This window comes from Hibiscus syriacus, unplaced genomic scaffold (genome assembly GCF_006381635.1).
Source record: "Hibiscus syriacus cultivar Baekdansim isolate YM2019G1 unplaced genomic scaffold, ASM638163v2 tig00117026_pilon, whole genome shotgun sequence".
Lineage (NCBI taxonomy): Eukaryota > Viridiplantae > Streptophyta > Magnoliopsida > Malvales > Malvaceae > Hibiscus > Hibiscus syriacus.
In genome coordinates, this window is record NW_024063529.1 from 346,403 (window position 1) to 359,888 (window position 13,486).

Genomic DNA, 13,486 nt, shown 5'->3' on the forward strand with positions numbered 1-13,486 from the left:
CTTCAAGTATTTACTCATTATTCGAATATTTTCGGATCAAGTGTCTTCTCATATCTTACAAACGGAATATCATGAATTTTTCTGTATAAAGACAGGACCTTAACAATTAAATTCGTATTTAATCGAGTTACGTACAAATCCTCAAAGTATTTTTTCATTCAGGGTCAATTTAGACTATTTTATCTCTCAAGGGTATTTTCATAATTTCTTAACCAGATAATTTCGATATTAGCTCCTAACGAAAATAATATAATATAGAGATTCTATGATTAATTGCTTCCTCGAACATTCTTTGATCATGAAATGATTCCTTAAAAGACTTTTAGTATCTAGCATAAACCTTCTTGGGGTTAAAAACCGGTTATCCATAATTTCCAAGTAAAAATAACATTTCTTATGCACATCAATAGTTTTAGCAGATCAATAATTCTTTTTAGATTTATTAATCCACTTCCAGAGACAATTCTTGTCATTTTCCAACATAAGGGTAATTTCATAATTTTACCTAATCGAAATATTCTCATAATTTATCATCTAAGTACCTTTAATGAGATAAATTATAATCTACAATCCATGGTTGATTCTTTTATCACTTAATTCCAGAACTTGTAATTTAATTCCAACTGTCCTCCAATTTCTTATAATAGTCATCTGAGCCATATTCAATTATCTACTTTATACCGTATTCATATCTAGTGTAGATCTTCATTAATTACACATATGAGACCAAACATTTCCATTCATTCATTTACCAATACCAACATGTTCTATTAAGCATAAAGAGGTAGTAAAGTATTACCTCGATTTTCGTGCAATACTAATCGACCATAAAAGTTCCATTCGAATGCCTTTGATCTTCAATTCAACTTCCAATAATTCCTCAGATACATATCAACATAAATTATATCAGAAACGAAGCTTAATTACGATAAACAGATCGAATCGGGTGATAAATCAGTGAAAGACGGCTTACCGGGTTCGAATTTGGAACGGACTTCGGATTCGGATTCAGGACGTCGAAAGCATAAAATATGACTTTTCAGAAATTTGAAATTTTCGGTCAAAATCAAAGTCAACGGGTTTGACCGGCAATTTCGAGGCCTTCGGGTTCGAATTTCGAAAAATGGACAGCGGAATCGGATTTGGAACGTCGAAAAATGTCAGGATAAGTATACTCGGTCGAAGTCAAAGGTCGTTTAATGCCCGGTCAAAGCCATTCAATTTTTTGGTCAACAGTGGTCAACGCCGGTCAACGGTCAACGGTTCGTGTCGGGTAAATAGGTCGGGTCGGATCAACGGGTCGGGTCGGGTTGTGACCGGTCAAACCGGTCAACTATGCACCAAAACCGATCAAACCGGTCATTTTTTTCTTCCCCACGCGCAGTGGAGGCGCGTGAACAGTGCTAAAATCCCGGAAAAATTTCTAAAAATTATTTTGAGCGATTTCGAGATACTTACAAAGCTCGGTTTACAATTTTAAACGGCGGAGAGCTCGATTTCAACAAATCGAAAACTTTGACCGGTTCACCTCCTCACGCGCCGCCGTCGACGGAGACCAAGGATGACACTGGCAAACTCGGACTGATGCAACGAACACGATGGTGCGGGAGGTGTCGTAAACGGATGACCCGATCGTCGTGAATCGATGAAAAACCAACTAAAACCGAGTTATTACCGACGATACTTCCGACTGAAATTCACGACGAACGGCGATGATTCACGACAAAAGGTTTGATGGGTTTTGTTCCTCGATTGACAACGAACACGATGGTGGTTTCGGCTCGTCGTTTGAAGGTCGGATAGCGAGTAGATCGGAGTTCAAAGAGGGGTTGACGGGAGAGGGAAACTGGAAAATTTTCCAGAAAACATATGGGGATTGGGGTTTATAACATCTCATATTTAAAAATGGTTAAACCAAGAGTTCAGCCACTGAACTTCCTACACTTTATAAAACGGTCTGTCAACTTTAAAATTTTATAATTTAACCCACTGTTTCTTTCAAAATACCAATTAATTCCACCACTTTATAATTTTTTAATTTTAACCCCTAAATTGGGGTGTTACAGTTTCATCAACTACCTGAAATAATTTAACCATCATCATTTATTAACCACAAAAGCAATTGACTCAAAACTATAAAGTCTGATTAAATAGTCTCCTTCACCTTATATATCCACTGAACTTTGCAATCCTAACCGCGAGACAAAAACAACAAAGTACCTTATGAAAAGGAGGATCCAAATGATCAAAGAAAAAGCATAACAGATAGTTCATGCCATTGTAAAAGAATGTGCATGGTTTCTCTCCTCCATGGCCGCTGCAATTGTATCTCAGTCCCCTGTAGAGAAGGATGCATACATTAGTAGTTCCAATGCCTGTTCAAATAGATTTTACACGCGGGCGCGCGCACACACACATAACAACCTAATTATCTAAACCTCCAGAAATGAAACTCAACTATTTTTACAGGCCATGAAATGCATTACCTGGTATTGTTGAACACTCAAATATTGTGAAGCAGAGAGTTGGATATTATCCCTTTTCTTACTAATTAGGAACTTCAAAATCTCGCCTTTAAAAAAAAGGAACTTCAAAATCTCAGTATGACCCTGGGGGGGGGGGGGTTGACCAAATTTAGCATAGATAATGTAACGAAAATGTTTAGGATCTCATCAGAATTCTCTTCAAGTGAAGTTCAGTTGCAATTCTTAGATAAAGATCCCTTCCTAAGCGGTTGTGGAATGTCACAAATGGTCTTGCTTCAGGCCCACCAGCTGCACCCTATTTGATCAAATTCATTAGTCAAATTCCCTGAAAACAATACCAGCTTTGGCACCACAAAACAAAGTAAAATATATAAATAAATAATGCAATAAAAATTATAACCATATAATTGTGATACGTAGTTTATTTAACCAAAAAATATATTACTACATAATTTTTCAGACCAATTGCAACAACTCAAGTGACTGCATTTTCCAGTGCCTTCTAAAATATTTCCTACGTGAAAATGAAGCATAGTGATTTCAGGAAAATTAATGACAGAGAAACAGAATAACTCCAAATCCTCATAGAGATCTCAGCTCCTCCATAACCCCGAACTTCAACATAACTTTTAAGCTTAATCACTCGAATTCCTCTCAACATCACACCTACCGTACTTGCAGCAATGTGGTTCCCTAACATGGTTCCCAATAGACACAAAGCTATGTGGATTTCATCAAGTCCTAGAAGAATTCACATTGATTTTGCTTAATAGTCACGAGAAGGCTTTGAAGAAGTTGGATGAAAAAGTGATTCAGTCAAGAATCAGTAGAACATATACCACAACCAAAAAAGGCTACACCCCAAAAAACTATGAATCTTTTCACAAAACTGCAGTACTGGAGTTTCATCTTCAACAAAACCTCGAGATTCTACTGTCTTCCGTGTTTCCTTCATGATCTACTATAAGAAAGGTCAATAAAAATACAATTCCAAACGGAGTTGAAAACCTAAAATTATCATATTCAAAACAGAAAAACAGCAGTCGATGGATTTTCAATCAGAAACAAACAACAACAGCAACAAACAGAGATGAAAATGGCACGCAAACGGAGATAAAGTTGATGGAATTTCAAGAACGCCTGTTGATGCGAAAATGGCACCCAAATGGATGGTTTTGGATCACGAAAATGGCAGAGTGCGAAGGAGAAGAGAGACATACCTGTTGGTGACCAGAAACAGGCGACGGCGGCATGATGATGGCTGCACAGTGGTGACTTCACTGTGATGGCTGGGCGTTGGATAGGAAAATTAAGAAAATAAGAATGAAACAATTAGGGATTTGTAACCCGATCAGTTAAAAGGATTGCACAATCGCGTGTTTATTAAAAAAAGGTCACTAAGGTACATGATTATTGCGGCATGACCAGTGTGGCGTTTATTATAAAAACATCATTAAAGTACATGACTATTAGGATAAAGGGTTGAATAATTTGCGGCGTTTGTAATTGTTTGTAGCAACGTTTTTTGCAAAAACGCCGCTGTATATCAGTTTATAATGGCTTGTTATATAAACGCTACTAAGTACGAATTTTCACCGGCGTTTTTTAAAATCGCCAAGAATTTTGTCATTTTCTGACGTTTTCTTCTAGAAACTCCACTATATGTAAAAAACATTAGTAGCATTTATTCTAAAACCCTATTTTACTGCAGTGGTTGAATAATAATTAAAATTATATATTAAATCAAAATGATGAATAAAATTATATGAATAATGAATAATATATTAAAATTATTTTATATTGTTAAAATATATTTATATTAACAATAACTAAAATAAATAGAAAACTATGTGTCCCAACCACGAGCTCATTCTCGCATGAAATCTCAACTTCTCAGATGTCAAGCATTCTGGTCAGTAGCAGATGTAGAAATTTAAAAAAATATGATTCAAAATTTTAATATATCTTTCTTGAAACATATTAGATATGCAAAAAAAAAAATCTCTTTCCCTTAATACAATAAACTAATTTTTTCAATTTATTCGAATAACAAAAATGCATTTACTCCCCTAAAAAACTTGATACATCCTTCTGATTGTCCCAAATCTATCATTAAGGGTGCATTTGGTTCACGAAATATAAGATTACCAGTAAGAATGTAAGATTACCAAGGAATAAGATTACTGGGAATGTTGTATTTTGTGTTTGGTTGGCTTAGCAGGAATGTAAGATTACCGTGTTTGGTTAAAGGAATAAAAGATTATTGGAATGTATATTCGACCAAATTGTCCTTATTATATATATATATATATATTTAATAAGTTGGAAAATATTTATATATTTTCTTTAAAAAATTTAAATTCATAAAATTTATATAATTTTTTTTTACAAAATTGAAAATATAAAAAGGTTTAATGAAAGGGTAAAATTTTATTTTAACCCCTGAACTTCATATAAAATTTTAATTATAGAATTTTTTTTATAAATCTAAAATAATTTAAGGATAAATTTGTAATTTAACCTTCGTAGAATTTTTATTATTCAATGACAGAAGAAGAATATTTTTTAAAGAAAAAAAAATTAAGGGCATTTTAGTCCAAAACGTCGGTAATCCAACAATACCTAAGGAAAGAGAAGTAATGACATTCCCGGTAATATACCCAAAAAAATTCACTATTAGTAATATTACATTACCGGGAATGAGATTCCCGGGCTAACCAAACGGGAGAATGTGGATTTCATTCTCATGGGATGGAAATCCCACATTCTCATGTTTGGTTGGCCGGGAATCTCATTCCCGGTAATGTTTTATTACCAATAGTAGATTTTTTGGGGTATATTACCGGGAATGTCATTACCTCCCTTCCCTTAGGTATTGTAATATTACCGGCGTTTTGGACTAAAATGCCCTTAAATTTTTATTTTTTTCAAAAATATCCTTCTTCTGTCATTAAATAATAAAAATTCTGCGAAGGTTAAATTACAAATTTATCCTTAAATTATTTTAGATTTACAAAAAAAAATCTATAATTAAAATTTTATATAAAGTTCAGGGGTTAAAATTTTTTTTACCCTTTCATTAAACATTTTTTATATTTTTTAATTTTGTAAAAAAATTATATAAATATTATGAATTTAATTTTTTAAAGAAAATATATAAATATTTTACAATTTGTAATATTATACAAATATATAATAAGGACAATTTGGTCAAATATCCATTCCAATAATCTTTTATTCCTTTAACCAAACACGGTAATCTTACATTCCTGCTAAACCAACCAAACACAAAATACAACATTCCCAGTAATCCTATTCCCTGGTAATCTTTTATTCCCACTAGTAATCTTACATTCCGTGAACCAAACGTACCCTAAAGGTCGATCATTCTACTTTCCAACGAGTTCAACCCACTAGGTAGGGCTGTAAATGAGACAAGACATATCGCGAGCTACTCGAGATCGACTCGATCAAAGCTCGATAAATACTTGGATCAAATGGACTCGACTCGAGTTCTTAACGAGCCGGAACGAGTTACTCAATATTCGACTCGAAAAGCTCGTGAGTAGCTCGAAATATAATATATTAAGATTTTATTTTTAAAAAAATAAATTATTAATAATATTAATATTTATGTATTGATTTTTTTTAAAAAAATACAGTAAGATTTCATGTATTTAAGGTTTATGTTCGAGTTTGAGTTTGAGGCTTCAATCGAGTTAAGTTTAAGATTTTTTTTCATTTCGAGCCTTTTCGAGCTGCTCACGAGCTTCAATTCAGGATTTCGAGTTCGATTCGAACTTAAAAATTTTAAGCTCGTGAATTTTCGACCTCGACTCAGCTTTACACCCTACCTCTAACCCATTACATTAAGAGAAAATCGCCTCAGTGACCAAAAAAAAGTTATAATATATGATTTTAACCAACTTTTTTTGGATTTGCCAAAATGACCAACAAAATCGCAACGGGAAATAAAAATCGCAACGCGATCCCCAGAATCGCAAATCAGTTTCCAAAATCGCAACGCGATTCTTGAAAATCGCAATGCGATAGTACAAATTCGCATTGCGATTTTCCAAAAATCGCAACGCGAATATGAAAATCGCAACGCGAACACATAAATCGCAACGCGTATCCGTAAATCGCAACGTGTATCCGTATATCGCAACGCGTATCCGTAAATCGCAACGATAATACATAAAATCGCAACGCGTATCCGTAAATCGCAACGCGATATTTAAAGCGCCATTATAATCGCTACGCGTATTTTATTTTCAAATTACAAAAACCAATATTAAGATAAAATCCCGTAATCGCAACTCATAACCTAAAACCTAAAATCACAACTCAGTCCCATCTCCATCTCTCACTCTCTACGGCGAAGAAATCCGTCCCCATCTCCGAAGATTTCCGTCCCCATCTCCGGCGAAATCCCTCACAACCATTCACGGTCAGAAATCCCTCACAATATTCAGAAATGGAAAATCAACCTCCGAGGGTTAGTTTTTTTAATTATTTTTATTTTGAAATGTTTGCATTATTGTAGGTTTTTCATATTGAAACTGATGATAAGTTTACTGGTCATTTCAATAATAGATTAACCATTTCACTTAGATTTCATTTCGCGTTACGATTCTGTCGTTGCGATTTTCATTTCGCGTTGCTATTCTCTCGTTGCGATTTTCAAGTTAGTATTTGTCTTTGTCTTTGTTCTGTCTTTTGGTTGAAGTAATGTAATCCATTCAAGTTTCAATTTGCAGAAGAGTCGCAACGAGATAAATGAAAATCGCAACGAGAGAATGACTGTCGCAACGAGAGAAATGAAAATCGCAACGAGAGAATCGCAACGCGAAATGAAAATCGCAACTAGAGAATCGCAACGCGAAACCAAAATCGTATTGCGATTTTCATTTCGCGTTGCGATTCTCTCGTTGCGATTTTCATTTCGCGTTGCGATTCTCTAGTTGCGATTTTCATTTCGCGTTGCGATTCTCTAGTTGCGATTTCATTTCAACCAAAAGACAAAACAGTGTTGCAAATTTTAGTTTCAAGAATAAACTACTACTTTTATGTTTATTGTTTTTGGTATATCTTCACAGTGTAGTTTTTGGTATATCTAACTTGGTATGTTATTGTTTTTGTAGAAATTTTTTTCGGCTCAATTGACCTTGAGAAATAAAGTCAGCCTGGCCACTACAATTGCTTCGAAGCTTTCACCTGCTCAAAGACAATTGTTTGAGGAAACCTGCTTCGGGCCATGGCTGAGAGTACAGCATCCGGGTGGAGATGCTAATTTGACCCATTTGTGGCTTCAGACCATGACATCAAATCTACCCGACAGTATACAACGTGGTGAGGAAGAGATATGGTTTCATTTTCCACCAGCGTATACTTGTTTTGGGCGGAAGGAGTTCTGCTTAATCACTGGTCTACGATTCGGACACGATGATGTAGGTCGGTACACTCGTCATATCGCCCGCCCATCATGGTTATCCCGGGTTTTTCCGGATGAGTCAATGGAGAAGCCGAACCTACATGTCGACGACCTGAAGAAATTGTTTAATAAGAAAGCTGGTTTCACTCGGATGGATGACGTCGATGTTGTCCGAGTATGCCTTCTACTACTTGTGTATGCCGGCTTTTTAGGCAGAGAGGCCAGACAACATATTCATCGGGAGCTAATAATATTGGTAGAGGACCTGAATGCATGGAATCTGTTTCCGTGGGGTTCGTATATAGGAAAGCTACCTGGACTAAGTTGTCGTCTGCCTTTGATGACCGCAAAAGTTTGCGGGGCGATGGGTCCAAATACACTTTGTCAGGCTTTGTTTGGGCCTTTAAGGTAAGAATTTCTATATAATGTTTCTAAAATTATAATTAATTATTTAACAATTACTAATTTTGTTATTATATTATTTGTAGATTTGGATATTCGAGGCTTTCCCCAGCATGCGTACATATGCAATAAAAACGTCAAATGATATTCCCAGGGCTATTTCCTGGAAGAGGAAAACTCTGTTGGATTGGGAAGACTTAATACCATATGCGACAATAAATAATGTAAGTTAACACAAATACTTTCATATAATATATAAACAAGTTATTAATAGTAGACGTTTAACTTTGTTTGAGTTTTTATATTTTAGGAGGCCAACATTCCATTACAAAGACTGACACCCACGGAGGAAGAGCTTGCCACTGATTGGTGGCAAGCTAGTCAGAGTTTTTTTGATGGCCGGATGATGAGCAGCATCCACTTCCTCCAATTCGAGAGCCATCACCTCACCTAGAGCCATCACCCGATCGACCCGACTATACACCTCTAGAACGAGAGCCATCACCTATCCCGTCACATCATCGAGCCTCTTCTCCACCATCACCTCATGATAGGCGACCGGCAAAGATGCCACGACTCCTATCTCCCTGTTCTCCACCTCCACCTCAACGGGATGAGTCAAGGGAGTTACGTGATGAGGTCAATGCCTTGCGTGAGGAGATCGGTACTCTACGCGATAACGATGGTGCATGGCGTGTGGAGGTGTCAACTTTACGTGGTGAGGTTGCCGCTCTACGTGAGATGATAGTATCGTTGCAGAATGAGGTCATACTCTACGCAACGAGGTAAGTTTAAGATTTTCCATATTTAACTTAATGATAATTTACTCGTAATTTCACTTAGATTAGCCATTTCACTTAGATTGCTTAGTAATTTATTCGGTTGCTGCCAATTCTGCTAAACTGTGTATTCTTTAACACTGTTAAATAGTATTTGTCTTTGTTTTGTCTTTTGGTTGAAAGTAAATTTGTTCGGTTGCTGCCAATTCTGCTAAACTGTGTATTCTTTAACACTGTGAAATAGTATTTGTCTTTGTTTTGTCTTTTGGTTGAAAGTAAATTTGTTCGGTTGCTGCCAATTCTGCTAAACTGTGTATTCTTTAACACTGTGAAATAGTATTTGTCTTTGTTTTGTCTTTTGGTTGAAAGTAAATTTGTTCGGTTGCTGCCAATTCTGCTAAACTGTGTATTCTTTAACACTGTGAAATAGTATTTGTCTTTGTTTTGTCTTTGGTTGAAGTAATGCAATCCATTCAAGTTTCAATTTGCAGAAGAAGAAATAGTTTACTTTCGCAACACGAAACTTAAAATCGCAACGCGAAACCAAAATCGCAACGCGAAATGAAAATCGCAACGACAGAATCGCAACGCGAAACCAAAATCGCAACGACAAGATCGCAACGCGAAACCAAAATCGCATTGCGATTTTCATTTCGCGTTGCGATTTTCATTTCGCATTGCGATTCTGTCGTTGCGATTTTCATTTCGCGTTGCGATTTTGGTTTCGCGTTGCGATTTTAAGTTTCGTGTTGCGAAAGTAAACTATTTCTTCTTCTGCAAATTGAAACTTGAATGGATTGCATTACTTCAACCAATAGACAAAACAAAGACAAATACTAACTTCAGGGTATTAGTTTGAAACATATTTTCTTTGTTATCTGATGCATTTGTGAACTATGATAGAATAATGACTTGGGTGAATACAATGCAAGTTTGAAACATATTTGTCTTTGTTTTCACTGTTTAAATATCATGTCTGTTTATTTACTGATTTTTGTATTTAATTATTTAGCGGCCCGATAGAGTGGATGCTTTACGTCGGGTTATGCTTGCACGACGGAGTTCACGCATCAGACAGCGTGCACGTGCTATTAAGTCTCCGTACACCCCAATAGTGCGAAGACACCGCAAGAAGAAGCCCGACTCGCCTGTCATCCCTCAAGAGTCCACTCCTATCGTTGAAGAGGCCCCCCCTATCATTCCTCGAGAGTCCCCTCCCACCGTTCAAGAGGCCACTGTCATCATTGAAGAGGTCCCTCCCACCATTCAAGAGCCCGATTCACATGGCGTCATATGTAGCTTCTTGAGAAACCCTCTGACGTGCCGGACATGATGGATTCAAGTTGGCTCTCGTATGAGTTACCGGCCAGTACCATACCGGTATCTGAAGAGGAGAGGGATCAACTACCGGACACAATTCTGGATAACACCCTTTGGGCTAAGACCGCTGTTGATTTTTATCTACATGAGAGGAGCCAGGGGTGTTTCACTGACATATGCAAGCTCACCGATGATATCTATTTGTTTCTTGATCGGTCTTGGTGGGGCATATTATTAGGGGTCGAAGACAATGGCTATTTCGATGGGGGGGTAAGTCTTATATTTTTCTTATATTTCAATTTGATTAATTTTTTTTTAAATTTATGTAAGTCACTAATATATGTCTTTTTTGTAAAACAGCATATCGATGCGTGGGTGACACGTCTTCTAATAATAAGAAAACTTAAGAAAAATAAAATATACGATATACAATTATGCCGACGTCTTTTCACGCCGTTCACTTGAAGAATGCACGAGATGAATCATTTGATTTGGGCAATGGACAAGCTAAACTTTATCCTGCATGGTGGGAGGTCGATAAGGTTAGTATTTATTTTAGATTGAGTTTAAAGGTTTTATGAAATAAGTGCGCAAATGAATGAATTATTACTTATGATTGCAGGTGTTTATCCCTGTTTTGGAACGTAAACATTGGATTCTCGTCGAGCTTCAGCTCCCATCCCTTAAGACAATAGTGTATGACAGCATGATAAATTACATATCATTGGCTGATTTAAGAGATGTTATTAAGGGATGGAGCTCTCATTTGGCTAAATTCTTGGATGCGATCAATTATTGGACTCGTTCTGGAAACAAGAAGCCAAAGAAGCTCAATATTACAGTTATTAGACGAGACCGCGCCACAACAAACGAGCGGAGCCAGAGGAGATTGTGGTCCTCTCGTATGCTTGACGTTGGAGCGTTTGACGACGGGAAGCATCAAGTATCTACCTCCCACCGATAGAGATAGAGCTGCAGTAGGCTTGTGGTTTCGGCATTATATGGCTAAATCGATATATACGAGACGCTGCCTACCTGCATCCGCGTTATAAAAATGTCCATAAACAATTGGTAAGTTTATATACTTTTGGTTGAAAATGTTTGGTTAAGTACCTAGAATTCAATAATTTGCTGTTGTAGGTTTTAGATGTGTAGAAAGTGTTGTTTGAGCAAATGTTTGGTTTCTGCAGGTTAATCTCAGAAGTGAACTGCGTGAAAATGATGTATGGCTGCAAAAGTTGATTCAATAGTTTAATTGATTGTTTTTTGATTGTTTAATTGATTTGTAAAAGTTGATTCAATAGTAGATGATCGGAAATAAGAATTATTGCTTATTTTTTGATTGTTTAATTGATTTGTAAAAGATGATTGTAAAGTTGATTTGTGTAATTGATGCGAATATAATTCTTATTTGTGCTTGTTTAATTGATTGAAATGTAATGGTTGATTTTGTTGATTTCAATCTGCATTATGTTGAAGGCAAAATTGACTATCGCAATGCGAAATGAAAATCGCAATGCGAAATGAAAATCGCAATGCGAAATGAAAATCGCAACGAGAGAATCGCAATGCGAAATGAAAATCGCAATGCGGAAATGAAAATCGCAACGGGAGAATCGCAATGCGATTTTAATTTCGCATTGCGATTCTCTCGTTGCGATTTCATTTCGCATTGCGATTTTCATTTCGCATTGCGATTCTCTCGTTGCGATTTTCATTTCGCATTGCGATTTTCATTTCGCATTGCGATTTTCATTTCCGCATTGCGATTTTCATGTTGGGATTTTCATTTCGCATTGTGATTCTCTCGTTGCGATTGTAATTTCCGTGTTGCGATAGTCAAATGCATGCCTAATAGTGATAACAACTGAATAACAAGAGTTGGTTAAGTCAAAATGGTTGGCCTGAGTCATTAATTCAACTGAAATGTTAAAAGTTCACACATAAATCCACATAATACAACGTTTGCATTTAAAAATCACCTAAGTTAACAGTCCCAAAAGGTGAAGCCAATTGTGATTTTGATGAGGATCCATATTTTGGTAGAGGAAAAGATGATTTTGATGGCACTGGTGATCCACATGTCAACCTTGTATGACCACTTTCCTTGCACCGACTACATGTCGATCTCTTCTTCTCTTCACCCTTAGACGGTATACGATCGTGACTTTTTGGTCGGCCAGGTAGCCTTCTGTCCATGGCTGGTGGCAAAACTGTTTGTAAGTCATCTGGTATGTCCCACTCAGAAAGATGTGGAATAGGGTAGACAATCTCGGCATAAGTCTGTCGATAAACTTCTGTAGTGTAGCAATCCATAGCGTATGCGCTTGAATCATCTTGGTTTAAATGAAGAGCAACTTTTATAACATGGCCACACGGATAACCAGATGTTTGCCATTTCATACAACTACACGTCTTTGCATTTAGATCGACTAGCCCATTTAAGTTATTATCCAGTACTTGAAACAAAGTGTTTGAACATGGTTCAACTCTCCATGACGTTGACTTCACAACACGTTCGTTATCTTTTTTTCAGTCCATGGTGTAACACGATGTTCCAATGTTCCTGTAAATTTAAATAAACAATACTTAGTAAAATATATAAATATGATAAGTTACGAATTCAAAGAAATAATACCTGCATGGTTTCTTTTCTTGTAGTACCACTGTTGAATAGAGGCTCGAAAAAACTCCATTAACATAGTAATGGGTAATTTCCGGGAATGACGACTTAGAGCGTTGATTGATTCTGCACTATTAGACGTCATGAAACCATATCTTGCTCCAAGTTGATGTACTCTTGACCATCTTTCAACCCGACATCTTCTAGTGTTTGAGCACACTGAGGCAAAACACGTCTTAAACAATTTATATGCTTATTGAAATCTACTTCCCGATAAGCTTTACAGCCTTCCAGTATGTCCATTGTGCTTTTTTATACCAGCAGACCTTGATTTTAGATTTCTATACAAATGAACACCACAAAGTCCATGAAAAGCATCTGGGAAACACCTTCTAACAGCGTTGTCAATTGAGTTTGCCCTATCGGATATGATTGTCAGATT